The sequence below is a fragment of the Mobula hypostoma genome, chromosome 5 (assembly GCF_963921235.1).
Source record: "Mobula hypostoma chromosome 5, sMobHyp1.1, whole genome shotgun sequence".
Classification (NCBI taxonomy): domain Eukaryota; kingdom Metazoa; phylum Chordata; class Chondrichthyes; order Myliobatiformes; family Myliobatidae; genus Mobula; species Mobula hypostoma.
The window spans coordinates 181,423,784-181,442,119 of record NC_086101.1 but is presented as its reverse complement, the minus strand read 5'-3'; positions in this window follow the sequence as shown (position 1 = coordinate 181,442,119).

Here is an 18,336-nt window from a genome sequence, read left to right as displayed (position 1 = left end):
TAGAACAGCTTGTTGTTGAGCCCACTAGGGGATCGGCTGTGCTGGATTGGATGTTGTGCAATAATCCAGAAGTGATAAGAGAGCTTAAGATTAAAGAACCCTTAGGGAAGAATGATCACAATATGATCGCGTCCACTTTGAAATTTGAGAAGAAGAAACTAAATTCCAATGTGCCAGTATTTCAGTGGAATAAAGGAAATTACAAATGGCATGAGAGGGGAACTGGCCAAGGTTGACTGGAAAGGGACACTAGCAGGAAGCACAGCAGAGCAGCAATGGCTGGAGTTTCTGAGAAAAATGAGGGAAATGCAAGACAGATATATTACAAATGAAGTCAGAGCTAAAGTAAAAGCAAAAGAAAGGGCATACAAGGAAGCCAAAGCTAATGGGAAGGTAGAGGATTGGGAAGCTTTTTTAAACTTGCAGAAGGAAACTAAGAAGGTCATTAGGAAGGAAAAAATGAATTATGGAAGGAAGTTGTTGACTAATATCAAACAAGATACTAAAAGCTTTCTTAAGTATATAAAGGGTAAAAGAGAGTTGAGGTAGATATAGACTAATAGAAAATGATGCTGGAGATATTGTAATGAGAGACGCAGAAATGACAGAGGAACTAAATGCGTATTTTGTATTAAGTCTTCACAGTAAAAGACATCTGAATTTACAGGACACTCGAGTGTCAGGGAAGTGAAGTATATGCAGTGACAATTATGACTGAGGAGGTGCTCAGGAAACTTAATGATCTGAGGGTGGATAAATCTCCTGGACCTGATAAAATGCACCCTCCGGTTCTGAAGGAAGTAGCTAGAGAGATTGCGGAGGCATTAACAATGATCTTTCAAGAATTGATAGATTCTGGCATCGTACCGGATGACTGGAAAATTGCAAATGTTACTCCGCTATTAAAGAAGGGTGAAGGACAGCAGAAAGGAAGCTGTAGACCTGTTAGCCTGACATCAGTGGTTGGAAAGTTGTTGGAATCGATTGTTAGGGATGAGATTCAGGAATACCTCGAGGTACATGACAGGATAGGTCAACGCCAGCATGATTTCCTGAAAGGAAAATCCTGCCTGACTAACCTACTACAATTTTTTGAGGAAATTACAAGCAATGTAGACAAAGGAGATGCAGTAGCTGTGCTGTACTTGGATTTTCAGAAGGCCTTTGACAAGGTGTCGCACATGAGGCTGCTTAGCAAGGTAAGAGCCCATGGAATTACAGGGAAGTTAATAGCATGGGTGGAGCATTGGCTGATCGGCAGAAAACAGAGAGTGGGAATAGAGGAATCCTATTCTGGCTGCCTGCTGGTTACCAGTGGAGTTCCACAGGGGTTGGTGTTGGGACCACTCCTTTTTACGATGTTTATCAATGATTTCGACTACGGGATTAATGGATTTGTGGCTAAATTTGCCGATGATACAAAGATAGGTGGAGGAGTGGGTAGTGTTGAGGAAACAGAGAGCCTGCAGAGAGACTTAGATAGTTTTGGACAATGGGAAAAGAAGATGCAAATGAAATACAATGTTGGAAAGTGTATGGTCATCCGCTTTGATGGAAGAAATAAACAGGTAGACTATTATTTAGGTGGGGAGAGAATTCAAAATGCAGAGGTGCAAAGGGAATTGGGAGTCCTTGTACAGGATACTGTAAAGTTTAATCTCCAGGTTGAGTCGGTGGTGAAGAAGGCAAATGCAATGTTGGCATTCATTTCTAGAGGTATAGAATACAAGAGCAGGGATGTGATGTTGAGGCTCTGTAAGTCACTCATGAGACTACACCTGAAGTATTGTGTGCAGTTTTGGGCTCCTTATTTTAGAAAGGATATTGGAGAGGGTTCAGAGAAGATTCACGAGATTGATTCCAGGAATGAAAGGGTTACCTTATGAGGAATGTCTGGCAGCTCTTGGGCTGTATTCCCTGTAGTTCAGGAGAATGAGGGGGGGATCTCATAGAAACATTCCAAATGTTAAAAGGCTTGAACAGATTAGATATGGCAAAGTTATTTCCCATGGTAGGGGAGTCTAGGACAAGAGGGCACGACTTCAGGATTGGAGGATGTCCATTTTGAACAGAGATGCAGAGAAGTTACTTTAGTCAGCGGGTGGTAAATCTGTGGAATTTATTGCCACGAGTTGCTGTGGAGGCCAAGTCATTGGATGCATTTAAGGCAGAGATCGATAGGTTCTTGATTAGCCAGGGCATTAAAGGGTATGGGGAGAAGGCAGGGGAGTGGGAATGACTGGAAAAATTGGATCAGCCCATGATTGAATGGCAGACCAGACTCAGTAAGCCGAATGGCCTACTTCTGCTCCTGTATCTTATGGTCTTATATTGCAAATAGTAAATGTCCTGGTATTAATCCCTATGCTACAACAGCATTCACAGACTTGTAATCACAAAACCAACAACCCTCCACTCACTGCTTCTAATTACCAGGTCAGTTTTGGATACAATTTGCCAATTTGTCTAGGATTTAATGGGATTTATCTCTTAAGACTAGCTTTCCATGCCAGATATTGTCAAATGCCTTACTGAAATCTTCGCCAACTACATCAGGCACACCACTCCCATTAATACATTGTTCAAGATTCAAAATAGTTCATTGTCATTCTTCAGTACGTGTGTAAAGGAAAATGAGAAAGAAATAATTGTTACTTGGATGCAATGCAGCATAAAAACACAATAAGCACAAAAAGAACACAGTAAATACAAAAGCAATGCTATAATACACATACAACACAATTTGTTCCTTCTTCAAAAAAAAGAATTCTCAAAGTTCAAAGTAGTACATATATATTACCACCTCAACCCTAAGATTCATTTTCTTGCAGGCATACTCAATAAATCCAATAACCCTAATAGAATTAATGAAATTCCGCATCAACTGGACAAATAACTATTGTATAAAAGACAAAAAACTGTGCAAATACAAAAAGAAATAAAAGAAACATAATAATAATAAATAAGCAACAAATATTGAGAACATATGATCAATGGTCCTTGTGAGTGAGTTCATAGGTTATGGGAACTCTTCAGCAATGGGGCAAGGGAGGTTGAGTGAAGTTATGTTCAAAAGCCTGACGCTTATCAGGTAATAACTGTTCTTGAACCTGGTGGTGTGAGTCCTGAGGCACCTGTACTTTCTTCCTAATGGCAGCAGTGAGAAGAGTATGACCAGGGTGGTGGGGGCCTCGGATGATGGATGGTACTTTCCTGCAACAATGCTCCGCGTAGAAGTGCTGAATGGTGGGGAGGGCTTTACCCGTGATGGATTGGGCCGCATCTACTTCTTTTCGTAGGATTATGCATTCAAGGGCATTACTGTTTCCATACCAGGCCATGATGCAACAAGTTAATATTCTCTCCACCACATGTCTATAGAAGTTTGTCAAAGTTTTAGACATTATGCCAAATCTTTACAAACTTCTAAGAAAGTAGAGGTGCTGCCATGCTTTCTTCGTAGTTGCACTACGTGCTGGGACCAGGACAGGTCCTCTGAAATGATAACACCGAGCAATTTAAGTTGCTGATACTCTTCACCTCTGATTCCCTGATGAATCTTAGCTCATGGATCTTTGGTTTCCTCCTCCTGAAGTCAATAATCAGCTCCTTATTCTTGCTGATGTTGAGTGAGAGGTTGTTGTTGTGGCACTGTACAGCTAGATTTTCAATCTCACTCCTATACGCCGATTCATCACAACCTTTGCTTAGACCTGGGGCAGAGGTGTCATCAGTAGTTTTAAGTATGGCATTAGGGCTGTGCTAAGCCACACAGTCATACAGTACATTACAGCGCATTATAATCACATTAGTCTGACTGTATCTCCTACCAACAAAGCTATGCTAACTGCCCAATTAATCCCTTCCTTTCCAAGTGTAGATAATCTTACCCCAAAGGGCATCCTTTTAAGGTGAGTGGAGGAAAGTATGGGAGATGACAGATGTGTTTTCCACGCACAGGTAGTGCTAAATCCCTGGAACGGGGGTGGTGGTAGAGGCAGATACAATAGGAACTTTTAAGGAACATTTAGATAGGCACATGAATGAAAAAAATGGAGGGTTCTGTGCTGTTAGATTGATCAGGGAGTAGGTTGTCACAACACTGGGCTGAAGGGCTGTACTGCTCTATATTATTTTTCTATTGACTTCTCGGCCACTGATGCTAGCTTTAACAGCCTGTAGTTGCCAAGCTTATCCCGACTGCTTAGCTTGCATTAAAACCACTGCTATATAATTCCATTTCCTAGGCCCATGTTTATTCCAGTCATTCTTTTATTTTTTAGATGCTACGGAAACACAGCTTTTATTTAGTTTATCAAAATCAACTCTTCCATCTCTCCTGTCCTCTACAAATACAGCATAACCCAAATATTTCCATCATCTGCAGTATTTGTGGTTTTGTGGTCATTTCTGCTCTTTTCTGTTGGCCCTTGCAATGAAATTTGGCAAGGATCAGCTAAAACTGTGCAAAATACAGAGATATTTTAAGAGTGTGTTGCACCCAGAACTACATGCACAGACGTTCCAGAAGTCTTTATGTTGGTTATGGCTTCAATTTGGCCAAATCGTGCTACTCAGAAAAATCAGGTTGCAACCCAAGATAGTAACTTTGAGCCATATGCAACACCAGAAGAATGAGTAATACTTGTTATTTCAGATCAGAAGATTGTGGGTTCAGGTCTTATTCCAGAACACCAATAAAATCTAACCTCACAATCTAATGCAGGATTGCCACATCGTTAATCCAAGCCTTGCCTGTACTTGCAGGTCATTAACTTGACTCTTCATCTCGGTTTCCCTCACCACAGAGCATGCCTATCCATCCGCAGCACTTTCCCTCGTTTACAAACAGAGAACTCCATCACAAAATGATGGCTCTACCCCAAAAGCCTCCGTCTTATTAGATACTATTGAAAGATTCAGTAATCAGGATTCAAAGTACATTTAATATCAGAGTGTATAAATAATACAACCCTGAGATTAGTTTTCTTACAGATAGCCGCAAAGCAGGAAACCTAAAAGAACCCAATTAACGAAAAAAATAAATAAAAGACCAATACCCGATATGCAAGAGAAAGAAAAAAAAACACAAATCATGCAAACAACACCAATCCGAACAGAAATTGAGTCCTCAGGTCTGAACCCTGGAGCAGCCCGGAGTAGGCCCTAAGCCTTGCTTATCAGTTCTTCATATTAATGGGTACGGAGCACAGCAGCTTCAGCACCACAGAGAGAGAGGAGTGACTATCATGGAGAACAAGTGAAATCATTCTTACCCCAGATCCTGAAACTGTGTCTTTTCAGTCTATCTGGGCCAGCATTTAAATTGACCAAACAATGGAACAGCAACAGGATCCGGCGCCCTGGAGAGAGGAGTGAAGATCGTGGAGATGCTCTCGCATCTGATCTGGGCTGGCGTTTAAAGTGTCTAAACAGTGTATTGTACCTCGCAGGAGGACCCAGCTGCAGCAAAACGGTCCGGGCCTAGATCACACCACCCAGCAACTTGCTCAAGCCCAGGTTTCACCACCCAGGCTGAAGTACTATAAACATATAACAACATATCACTTAGATTAAAATAATTCAAAAATTCCATTAAAAAACATAAAAGGGTTGCAATGGAGTGGACTGAGGTGGGGAGAGGCAGGAAGCCATTCGGTGCATTGCATCTTTATTTATTGAGGTACAGCCTGGAGTAGACCCTTCTGGCCACACCACGTATATGTAAATTCACTCTAAAAGTACCCTCGTTCAAAATGTCAAACACAAAATTGTTAAACGACATATCACCAAATATCCCAAGCACAGAAAGGTCTGTTGTCAGGAAAGGCTGGATACGGCAGCATACGACACAGCAGTTAGTGCTGATTTTGCACATCCCCGGTAACTCAGGTTGAATCCTGACTTTGACCTGAGGATTTGACAAATTTCCCCTGTGACTGAATTTCCACTCTACGTCCTAAAGATGTGCTGGTGGTTACTTGATTATTCTAATCACTTCAAGCATTGATGGGTGGCAGGAGGGTCAGGATGGGAATACTCCCTGCATAACTTTCTACCATACACCAAATTCTTAACCTACATCCCTTCATCTTGCATCAACGTCAACAGTTGTCTTGTGCACCTTATCTAGCACCAGATTCAGAATCAGGGTTATTGTCACTCACATGAGGTATACAGCAGTGCAGTGCAGTGCAGCAAAACAAATTGCTATAAGTTATAACAAATAGTATGGCAAAAGAGGAATAGTGAGGTGGTGTTCAAGAGTTTATGGACTGTTCTGAAATCTGATGGCAGAGGGGAAGAAACTGTTCCTAAAATGTATCAAATAAGTCCCCTACTCCAAAGAGAAAAAACTTGGAGTTTCCCCAGTTTAACCTTGCAACCAAACTCATTCATTCTAAAACCAATCTTGTCAAATTTTTCTGCACCCGTTCAAGGGACTTCCCAAAGTTCTTCCCAAAGTATGGATACAGCACCAGACCGCACTATAGCTGTGACTTAATTAGAGCTTTAGAAAAAGACGTGAGGTAGAATAGGTTACTGGGAAATATGCAGGTTAATGCAAAAGAACTATTTATTTCTTTATTTAGAAATACAATATGCTATAGGCTCTTCCGGCCTAACAAACCGCACCATACAGCAACCCACCTATTTAACACTAAACTAATCACTGAACAAATCAATGGTAAGACTCTTGACTCTGGGCCATGGCGGACAGGATTAAGGAAGACCCCAAGGCATTCTACAAGTATGTGAAGAGCAAGAGGATAAGACATGAGAGAATAGGACCAATCAAGTGTGACAGTGGAAAAGTGTGTATGGAACCAGATGAGATAGCAGAGGTACTTAATGGATACTTTGCTTCAGTATTCACTATGGAAAAGGATCTTGGCGATTGTAGGGATGACTTACAACAGACTGAAAAGCTTGAGCATATAGATATTAAGAAAGAGGATGTGCAGGCGCTTTTAGAAAGCATCAAGTTGGATAAGTCACTGGGATTGGACGAGAGGTACCCCAGGCTATGGTGGGAGGCAAGGGAGGAAATTGCTGAGCCTCTGGCAATGATCCTTGCATCATCAATGGGGACGGGAGAGGTTCTGGAGGATTGGAGGGCTGCGGACGTAGTTCCCTTATTCAAGAAAGGGAGTAGAAATAGACCAGTGAGTCTTACTTCATTGGTTGGTAAGTTGATGGAAAAGATCCTGAAAGGTAGGATTTATGAACATTTGGAGAGGCATAATATGATTAGGAATACTCAGCATGGCTTTGTCAAAGGCAGGTCATGCCTTACGAGCCTGATCGAATTTCCTGAAGATGTGACTAAACACATTGATGTAGGTAGAGCAGTAGATGTAGTGTATATGGATTTCAGCAAGGCATTTAACAAGGTACCCCATGCGAGGCTTATTGAGAAAGTAAGGAGGCATGGGATCCAAGGGGACATTGCTTTGTGGATCCAGAACTGGCTTGCCCACAGAAGGCAAAGAGTGGTTGTAGACAGGTTATATTCTACATGGAGGTCGGTGACCAGTGGAGTGCCTCAGGAATCTGTCTGGGACCCCTTCTCTTCATGATTTTTATAAATGACTGGATGACGAAGTGGAGGGATGGGTTAGTAAATTTGCTGATGACACAAAGGTTGGGGATGTTGTGGATAGTGTGGACGTCAGAGGTTACAGCGGGACATTGATAGGATACAAAACTGGGCTAAGAAGTGACAGATGGAGTTTAATCCAGATAAGTGTGAGGTGATTCATTTTGGTAGGTCAAATATGATGGCAGAATATAGTATTAATGGTAAGACTCTAGGCAGTGTGGAGGATCAGAGGGATCTTGGGGTCCGAGTCCATAGGACACTCAAAGCTACTGCTCAGGTTGACTCTGTGGTTAACAAGGCATACTTTGCATTGGCCTTCATCAATTGTGGGACTGAGTTTAGGAGCCAAGAGGTAATGTTGCAGCTATATAAAACCCTGGTCAGACCCCACTTGGAGTACTGTGTTCAGTTCTGGTCACCTCACTATAGGAAGGATTTGGAAACTATAGAAAGGGTGCAGAGGAGATTTACAAGGATATTTAAACGTAAACAACAGGAATTCTGCAGATGCTGGAAATTCAAGCAACATACATCAAAGTTGCTGGTGAACGCAGCAGGCCAAGCAGCATCTATAGGAAGAGGTGCAGTCGACGTTTCAGGCCGAGACCCTTCGTCAGGACTAGTCCTGACGAAGGGTCTCGGCCTGAAACGTCGACTGCACCTCTTCCTATAGATGCTGCTTGGCCTGCTGCGTTCACCAGCAACTTTGATGTATGTTGTTTACAAGGATATTGCCTGGATTGGGGGGCATGTCTTACGAGAATAGGTTGACTGAACTCAGCCTTTTCTCCTTGGAGTGACGGAGGATGAGAGGTGACCTGATAGAGGTGTATAAGATGATGAGAGGCATTGATTGTGTGGATAGTCAGAGGCTTTTTCTCAGAGCTGAAATGGCTAGCACGAGAGGACACAGTTTTAAGGTGCTTGGAAGTAGGTACAGAGGAGATGTCAGGGGTAAGTTTTTTTACGCAGAGAGTGATGAGAGCGTGGAATGGGCTGCCGGTGACGGTGGTGGAGGTGGATACGATAGGGACTTTTCAGAGACTCCTGGATAGGTACATGGAGCTTAGAAAAATAGAGGGCTATGTGTAACCCTAGGTAACTTCTAAGATAAGGACATGTTCGGCACAGCTTTGTGGGCTGTATAGTGCTGTAGGTTTTCTATGTTTACAATGACCAATTTATCGGTGTGTCTTTGGGTTGAGGGAGGAAACCGGAACACCTGGAGTTCACTGGGAAAACTTACAAACTCCTTACAGGCAGCACCAGAATTGAACTCTGAACCTCAGAATGTCCCCAGCTGTAATTGCATCGCACTAACCGCTACACTACTGTGGCACCCACTTAAGAGCTGCAATAATCTCAATGGACCGAATATCCTCTTTCTATGTTACAAGAAATATGTGGAAGATGAGAACTGGGAGGTGTAGGCACAGATAGAAAGGGAGTAAGACTCCAGGAACAGTTTTTATTTCACCGCATATTAAAAGGAATCACAACCTGACCAGTGTTAGGTCTTCAAGGCTTCAGCGAGAAAGACGCTTCGGTAAGAGAAAGTCGACAGCTGTGGGTAGACTCCCCCTTCCCCCCCCCCACCCCACAGTTTAATTTTTGTTTTTCTTTCTGTATATTTGCTCAGTTAGAATAGTAGAGATGCCAGGCAGGATGGTTGAATGCTGTTTTTGCGGGAGATGGGAAAGCAGGGAGACTTCCAGTGTCCCTGATAACTTCACCTGCGGAAGTGCATCCAGCCACCTCTAACAACCTGCGTTAAGGAGTTGGAACCGGAACCGGATGAATGCTGGAGTTTGAGGGAGTGATAGATAGGACATGAATAGGGGTGGTTTAACCCGAGGTGCAGGACACAGAAAACTGGGTGATGGTCAGGAAGGGGAAAAGCGTTAAGGAGTACACCTGTTGGCTCTCTCCTTCAATAACAGGCGACTGCTAGGGGGCTATGACTTAGCAGAAGAAATCCACAGTGGTCAGGTCTCTGAGTCTGGCTCTGTGATTCAGAAGGGAAGGTGATAGATTATGAAGACATGTAGTCCTCTTTTATTATCATTTAGTAATGCATGCATTAAGAAATGATACAATATTTCCTCCAGTGTGATATCACAAAACACAGGACAGACCAAGTCTGAAAAAACTGACAAAACCATATAATTATAACATATAGTTACAAACAGTGCAACAATACCATAACTTGATGAAGAAGTCCATGAGCACAGTAAAGTTCAAAGTCTCTCATATGTCCCACATCTCACGCAGACAGGAGAAGGAAGAAAAATTCTCCCTGCCGTGCCGACCACAATCTGACTCTGAGTCATCCGAAAACTTCGAGCTCTGATCAGCTCTCCGACACCGAGTACTGAGCGCCATCTCTGTCCGAACGATTCGACCTCCTTCTCGGTCACCAAAAAGCAGGCAAGGCCGGGGATTTTGAAGCCTACCCTCCGAAAGATCCCCGACCACACAGTAACGACAGCAGCGAACGGGCGTTTCAGAAATTTCTCCAGATGTTCCTCTGTGCTTTCACGTCCATTCTCCATCAAATCAGAATTGTCCATGGCCCCTATTTAACAGATACAACATCATTTTTAGGGCATTCATTAGTCAGGAGAAAGGAGGTTCTATGGACAAGAACATGATTCCTGGATGATATGATGCCCTCCCAGGTGCCAAGGACATTGACTCCTCAGCATTCTTATGTGGGAGGGGGAGCAGCCAGAGGTCATGGCTTATGTAGGTTCTAATAACATGGGTAGGATGAATGATGAAGTTCTGCAAAGTGAGTTCAGGGAGTTGGGTGCTAAGTTCAAGAACACTTATTTTTTTTAATTTAGATGCAATCGTGAACAATAGCCAGATCAGAAATGCTGATCAAGTCAACTAGTTCCCAAAGAGAACTCTGATAGGCCAATCAGATGGTTCACTGCTGCTCAGCGATAGAACTCAAAAAAATCATACGTACAAGTAAGAAACATTAAAAAATAGTAGATATACTGGAGTCATGGTGATCATGATGAAGTCTGCTGGAGAGAGACATTTATACACATGCTGTCCTCCATAATTCAAGGAGATTGAAGGATAAGTTTGCAGGGTGACAAAACGTGGCAGGAGCACTTGGAACTAAAAACTAATCCCCTCTGGGAGAAAACAGCACCTGTTCTCCAGCAGTTTAAGGACCAAGTCCAGCCAGAACATAACTCACAAGTGCTCTTGAAAGTCAGGTATTAACCCTACCTACCAACAACCAAGCATTTCCGCCAGGGTTCTGATCTCAGGATTGCTGCCTGTGCCATTTGTTAGTGAGGCCTAAAGTAGGAAGATTTACAATTTAACACGTGGTTAAGGAGTTGGTGTAGGAGGGACAGTGTCAGGTTTTTGGATCGTTGGGCTCTTTTCCGGGGTAGGTGGGTCCTGGACAGAAGAGATGGATATTCTGTCTCCTCCCCCTCACCATTCCCCATTCCTTTTTCCCTATCTCACCTTATCTACTTACCTGTCCATCAGAATCAGAATTAGGTTTATTAACTTAGCAGCAGCAGTTCAATGCAATACATAATCCAGCTGAGAAAAAAGTAATAAATAAAATAAAAATAATAATAAAGTAAATCAATTACATATATCGAATAGATTAAAAACATGCAAAAACAGAAATACTGTATATTTTATAAAAGTGAGGTAGTGTCCAAGGATTCAATGTCCATTTAGGAATCGGATGGCAGAGGGGAAGAAGCTGTTCCTGAATTGTTGAGTGTGTGCTTTCAGGCTTCTGTACCTCCTACCTGATGGTAACAGTGAGAAAAGGGCATGCCCTGGGTGCTAGAGGTCCTTAATAATGGATGCTGCCTTTCTGAGACACCGCTTCCTATAGATGTCGTGGGTACTTTGTAGGCTAGTACCCAAGATGGAGCTGATTAGAATTACAGCCTTCTGCAGCTTCTATCAGTCCTGTGTAGTAGCCCCTCCATACCAGACAGTGATGCAGCCTGTCAGAATGCTCTCCACAGTACAACTATAGAAGTTTTTGAGTGTATTTGTTGACATGCCAAATCCCTTCAAACTCCTAATAAAATGTAGTCGCTGTTTTGCCTTCTTTATGACTACATCGATATGTTGGGACCAGGTTAGCTCCTCAGAGATCTTAACACCAAAGAACTTGAAACTGCTCACTCTCTCCACTTCTGATCCCTCTATGAGGATTGGTATGTGTTCCTTCGTCTTACGCTTCCTGAAGTCCACAATCAGCTCTTTCGTCTTACTGATGTTGAGTGCCAGGTTGTTGCTGTGGCACCACTCCATTAGTTGACATATCTCAATCCTGTACGCCCTTCATCACCTGAGATTCTACCAACAATGGTTATATCATCAGCAAATTTATAGATGGTAATTGTGCTATGCCTAGCCACACAGTCATGTGTATATAAAGAGTAGAGCAGTTGGCTAAGCACACACCCCTGAGGTGCACCAGTGTTGATCGTCAACGAGGAGAATATGTTATCACCAATCCGCACAGATTACGGTCTTCCAGTTAGGAAGTCGAGGATCCAATTGGAGAGGGAGGTACAGAGGCCCAGGTTCTGCAACTGCTCAAACAGGATTGTAGGAATGGTGGTAAGAAATGCTGAGCTATAGTTGATGAACAGCATCCTGACATAGGTGTTCGTGTTGTCCAGGTGGTTTAAAGTCATGTGGAGAGCCATTGAGATTGCGTCTGCCGTTGATCTATTGTGGTAATAAGCAAATTGCAATGGGTCCAGGTCCTTGCTGAGACCGGAGTTCAGTTTAGTCATGACCAACCTCTCAAAGGATTTCATTACTGTTGATGTGAATGCTACCAGGCGATAGTCATTAAGGCAGCCCGCATTATTCTTGTTAGGCACTGGTATAATTGTTGCCTTTTTGAAGCAAGTGGGAACTCCTGCCCTTAGTAGTGAGAGGTTGAAAATGTCCTCGAATACTCCCGTTAGTTGGTTGGTGCAGGTTTTCAGAGCCTTACCAGGTACTCCGTTGGGACCTTCCCCCTTCTGGGGGTTCACTCGCTTTAAAGATAGCCTAACATTGACCTCTGAGATGGAGATCACAGGGTTACCAGGGATCATCACAGCTGTAGTTGTGTTCTCCCTTTCAAAGTGCGCATAAAAGGTGTTGAGTTCATCTGGTAGATGAAGCATTGCTGCCATTCATGCTATTGGGTTTTGCTTTGTAGCAAACCCTGCTAGAGTTGCCGTGCATCCCATGTCGCCTCCAACCTCATTTGAAGTTGTTTCTTTGCCCTTGAAATAGCCCTGCGCAAATCGTACTTGGTTTTCTGGTTCAGGCCTGGGTTGCCAGACCTGAATGCCACAGATCTGGCCTTCAGCAGACGACGTACCTCCTGGTTCATCCACAGCTTTTGGTTTGGGAATGTATAGTCAGTTTTTGTGGGCACACACTCATCCACACGGGTTTTAATGAAGTCGGTAACAACTGCAGCATACTCATCCAGGTTTGGATGGTATGGGACTCCCATACCGTAAAAGGATTAGATGGGATAGATGGTTAAATGTGTTCAGGAAAGTTTCCTTAATCGGTACATAGAAGTCCTAGCCAGAGATGGTGTGATACTTGAACTGCTATTGCTCAGAACATTGTGCTGGGGAACACTTTGCATCTGGTGATCATTAGTTTCAAAGTAACTATGTAAAAAGATAGGTCTGGTCTGTGGGTTGGAATTCTAAATTGGAGAAAGGTCAATTTTGATGGCATCATAACGGATCTGGCAAGTGTGGATTGGAACAGGCTGTTTTTTTTGACAATGGTGTACTTGGTAAGTTGGAGGTCTTCAAAAAATGAAATTTTGAGAGTACAAAGCTTGTATTGCCCGTCAGAATAAAAGGTAAAGATAACAGATTTAGGGAATCTTGGTTTTCAAGAAATACTTAGGCCCTAATTAAGAAAAGAAGTGCATAGCAGCTATAGGCAGGTTGGAACAAATGAGGTACTTATGGAATACAAAAAATGCAAGAGGATGGTGTGGATAGTCTGAGGCTTTTTCCCAGGGCTGAAATGGCTAACACGAGAGAGCAAAGTTTTAAGGTGCTTGGAAGTAGGTACAGAGGAGATGTCAGTGGTAAGTTGTTGTTGTTTTTTTTATGCAGAGAGTGATGAGTGCATGGAATGGGCTGCCGGTAACGGTGGTGGAGGAAGATACGATAGGGTGCTTTTAAACAGACTCCTGGATAGGTACAGGGAGCTTAGAAAAGTAGAGGGCTATGGATAACTCTTGGTAATTTCTAAAGTAAGTACATCTTTGGCACAGCATTGTGGGCTGAAGGGCCTGTATTGTGCATTAGGTTTTCTATGTTTCTAACACTTAAGAAATAAATCAAGAGGGCAAAAAGAATGCATGAAGTTGCCCTAGAAGTCAAGGTGAAGAAGAAGCCCAAGGGATTCTACAGTTATTTAAGAGCAAAAGTAATGCAAGGGACAACGCAGGTCCTCAGAAAGTTCAGAATGGTAATTCATGTGTGGCGCCAAAAGAGATGGGGGAGAAAAGACCAAAAGGTATATGGGGTTGAACGGTATCTGGGATCGGTCATGATGAAAGGGCAGATCGGACTCAATGGGCATAGGAGCAGAATTAGTCCATTCAGCCCATCGAGTCTGATCTGCCCTTTCATTATTACCAATCCCAGTACCATTCAACCCCAAATACCTGCCCTCTCACCATATCCCTTAATGCCCGACTAATCAGGAATCTATCAACTTCCACTTTAAATATACCCATGGACTTGGCCTCCACTGCAGTCTGTGGCAGAGCATTCCACAGATTCACTACTCTCTGGCTAAAAAAAATCCTTCTTACTCCTGTTCTAAAGGGTTGCCCCTCCATTTTGAGACTGTGCCCTCTAGTTCTGGACACCTCCAACATAGGAAACATCCTCTCCATATCCACCCTATCTACTCCTTTCAACATTCCATAAGTTTCAATGAGATCCCCAAGCATTCTCCTAAATTCCAGTGAGCACAGGTCCAAAGCTGCCAGACGCTCCTCATATGTTAACCCCTTCATTCCCAGAATCATCCTCATGAACCCCCTCCGGACACTTACTTACTTTATACTTCATTGTCGCCAAACAATTGATACTAGAATGTACAATCATCACAGTGATATTTGATTCTGCGCTTCCCACTCCCTGGATTACAAATATTAAATATTTAAAATAGAAAACATTAGTAAATATTAAAGATTTAAATTATAAATCATAAATAGAAAATAGAAAAATGGAAAGTAAGGTAGTGCAAAAAAACTGAGAGGCAGGTCCAGATATTTGGAGGGTACGGCCCAGATCCGGGTCAGGATCCGTTTAGCAGTCTTATCACGGTTGAAAAGAAGCTGTTCCCAAACTCTCCAAATGACAACACATCCTTTCTGAGATAAGGGAGGGGACCCAAAAACTCTTGACAATATTCCAAGTGTGGCCTGATTCTGTCTTATGAAGTTTCAGCATTATTCCCCATTTTTATATTCTATTCCCCTGGAAATAAATACCATTGTATTTACCTTCTTCATCATAGACACAACCTGTGAATTAACCTTCTGGGGGCCTTGCATGAGGACTCCTGAGTCCCTCTGATATTTGAATTTTCTTCCCATTTAGATAATAGTTGGCACTATTATTCCTGTTACCAAAATGCATTATCATACATTTCCCAAAACTGTATTCCCTCTGCCACATTTTTGCCCATTCTTCCAATTTGTCCAAGTCCTGCTGCATTCACATTGCTTCCTCAGCACTACCTACAGCTCCACCTATCCTTGTATCATCTGCAAACTTTGCCACAAGGCCATCAATTCCACTATCTAAATCATTGACAAACAATGTGAAAAGTAGAGGTCCCAATACTGACCCCTGAGGAACACCACTAGTCACTGGCAGCCAACCTGAAAAGGTCTCTTTTATTCCTGCTCGCTGCCTCCTGCCTGTCAGCCATTCCTCTATCCATGCCAGTATCTTTCCAGTAACACCACAGGATTTTACCTTGCTAAGCAACCTCATATGAGACACCATATCAAATGCCTCCTGAAAATCCAAGCAAATGATATTCACTGCCTCTCCTTTATCCACCCTGCTTGTTACTTCCTTGAAGAATTCTAACAGACTTGTCAGGCAAGATTTTCCTTTGCAGAAATCATGCCGGCTTTGACTTAATTTATCATTAGTCTCCAAGTATCCTGAAACCTCATCCTTTATAATGGACTCCAACACTTTCCCAACCGCTGAGGTTGGGCTAACAGGTCTATAATTTCTTCTTTTGTCTTCCTCCCTTCTTAAAGAGTGGAGTGACATTTGCAATTTTACAGTCCTTGTCAGAAGCAAGTGATACTTGAAGAATCATGACCAATGCATCCTTTATCTCTTCAGTAACCTCTTTTCGGGAAGGTGGGATGTGGTCCATCTGATCCAGGTGACTTATCTGCCTCAGGACCTTGCAGCTTGCCAAGCACTTTTTCCTTTTTAATAGCAATGGCACTCATTCCAGCTCCCTGACACTCACTCTCTCAGCTAGCATCTTCCACAGTAAAGAGTGAAGCAAAGTACTTATTAAGTTCATCTGCCATCTCTTTGTTCCCCCATTATTACCTCACCAGCATTTTCTAGAGGTCCAATATCAAAAAAAGGATTTTTTTTTGGATCTGCATTTACTCAGGAGATGTACACAGAATCTACAGAAGTGAAGCAAAGCAAAGCAGCATTGACTTCATGGACCCGACAGAAGATTAGGAGGAGAGTGGATAACTCCCTAGGGCCTGATCAGGTGCTCTCTCTCACACCCTACAGGAAGCAAGTGCAGAAATCATATGGACACTAGCAGAGATATTTAAATCATCCTTAGAGACAGGTAAGGTATCACAGGATTGGAGGATAGCTAATGCTGTTCTGCTCTTTAAGAAAGGCTATAAAAATAAACCAGGAAATTATAGGCAGGTGAGCCTGACATTAGCAGTAGGAAAGTTATTGGAAGGTATTCTTAGGGACTGAATATAAGAGTATTTGGCTAGACATGAATTGATTAGGGATAGTCAACATGGCTTTGTAATGTGGTAGCTTGTGTCTAACCAATCTTATAGTTTTTCGAGTAAGTTACAAGGCAGTGAATGTTGTGTAGATGGACTTTAGCAAGGCACTTGATAAGGTCCCGTATAGAGGCCAGTCAAGAAGGTTCAGTCGCTCGGTATGCAAGGTGAGGAAGTAAATTGGATTAGACAATGGCTTTGTGGGAGGAGCCAGAGTACTCCCTGACTGGAGGCCTGTGACTAGTGGAGTGCTGCAGGGATTGATGCTGCATCTGTTGTTGTTTGTCATCAATGATAATGTGGTGAACTGGATCAGCAAATTTGTAGATGAGACCAAGATTGGGGGTGTAGGTAAGGAGACTATAAGAGCTTGCTGTAGGATCTGGACCAGCTGGGAAAATGGGCTGAAAGCTGGAGATGGAGTTTAATGCAGACAAGTGCAAGGTGTTACACTTCAGTAGAACCAACCAGGGGAGGTCTTACACAGTGAACAGCAGGGGGCTGAAGAGTGCTGTAGAATAAAGGGATCTGGCAATACAAGTCCATAATTCATTGGAAGTAGCGTCACAGATAGATAGGGTCATGAAAATAACTTCTGGCATATTGGCCTTTATAAATCAAATTATTTAGTACAGGAGATGGGATGTTAAGTTGAGGTTGTATAAGATGTTAGTGAGGTCTAATTTGGAGTATTGTGTGCAGTTTTGGTCACCTACCTACAGGAAAAATGTAAATAAGATTGAAAGAGCAGGGAAAAATTTACAAGGATGTTGCCAGGATTGGAGGACCTGAGATATAAGGAAAGATTGAACAGGTTAGGACTTCAATCCTTGTAACATAGAAGATTTAGAGGAAATTTGATAGAGGTATACAAAATTTTGAGAGGTATGGACAAGGTAAGTGCAAGCAGGCTCTTTACTCAGAGGGTTGTGAAAGTGTGGAACAAGCTGCCAGCATAAGTTGTGCATATGAGCTCGATTTTAATGTTTAAGAGACGTTTGGATAGGTATATGAATGGTAAGGGATATGGAGGGTTACTGTCCCAGTGTAGGTCAATGGGAGTAGGCAGTTTAATATCACTATCAGTTCTGACATTAAACATGCTTCTTACACGGTGGGACGAAATGTCTTTACATTGTGAAAATTTGCATTCATTCCTGAACAACATGCCATTCTTCAGCAATCCTCTACACATTGTGTGGAATTTCAGAGCTCAGATTTCCTGTTATTACAGGTATTGTGTGGCACACAGAAAACATTGCACTATGATCGATTAATCACAATAGATCATTGTTAGTTAAGAGCAAGATCACACAATTATGCTGGTCAATACAATGAATAAAACCCCCACCCAACATTGTTAATGGCATTCATTTGGCAAGATCTTTTGAATGTTTTATCAAACTCATTCTCTCCCATAGCTTTAATGGAAGTTCAAAAGCAACTAGAATTCCTTTGGAAAACATTCAGAAATAAATCTAGTTGTGGTGCCATTACATCAGAATGAGTCCATTTGGCCTATTAGTTCATGCTAGCTCTCTGCACAGCCAACTAGTCAATCAGATTCCCAGCTCGTTTCTCTCATATGCCTGTCCAATTTCCTTTTGGAATCATTGATCATCTCTGTTTCCACCACACTCAAAGGCTCTACATCAATACTGCTCCT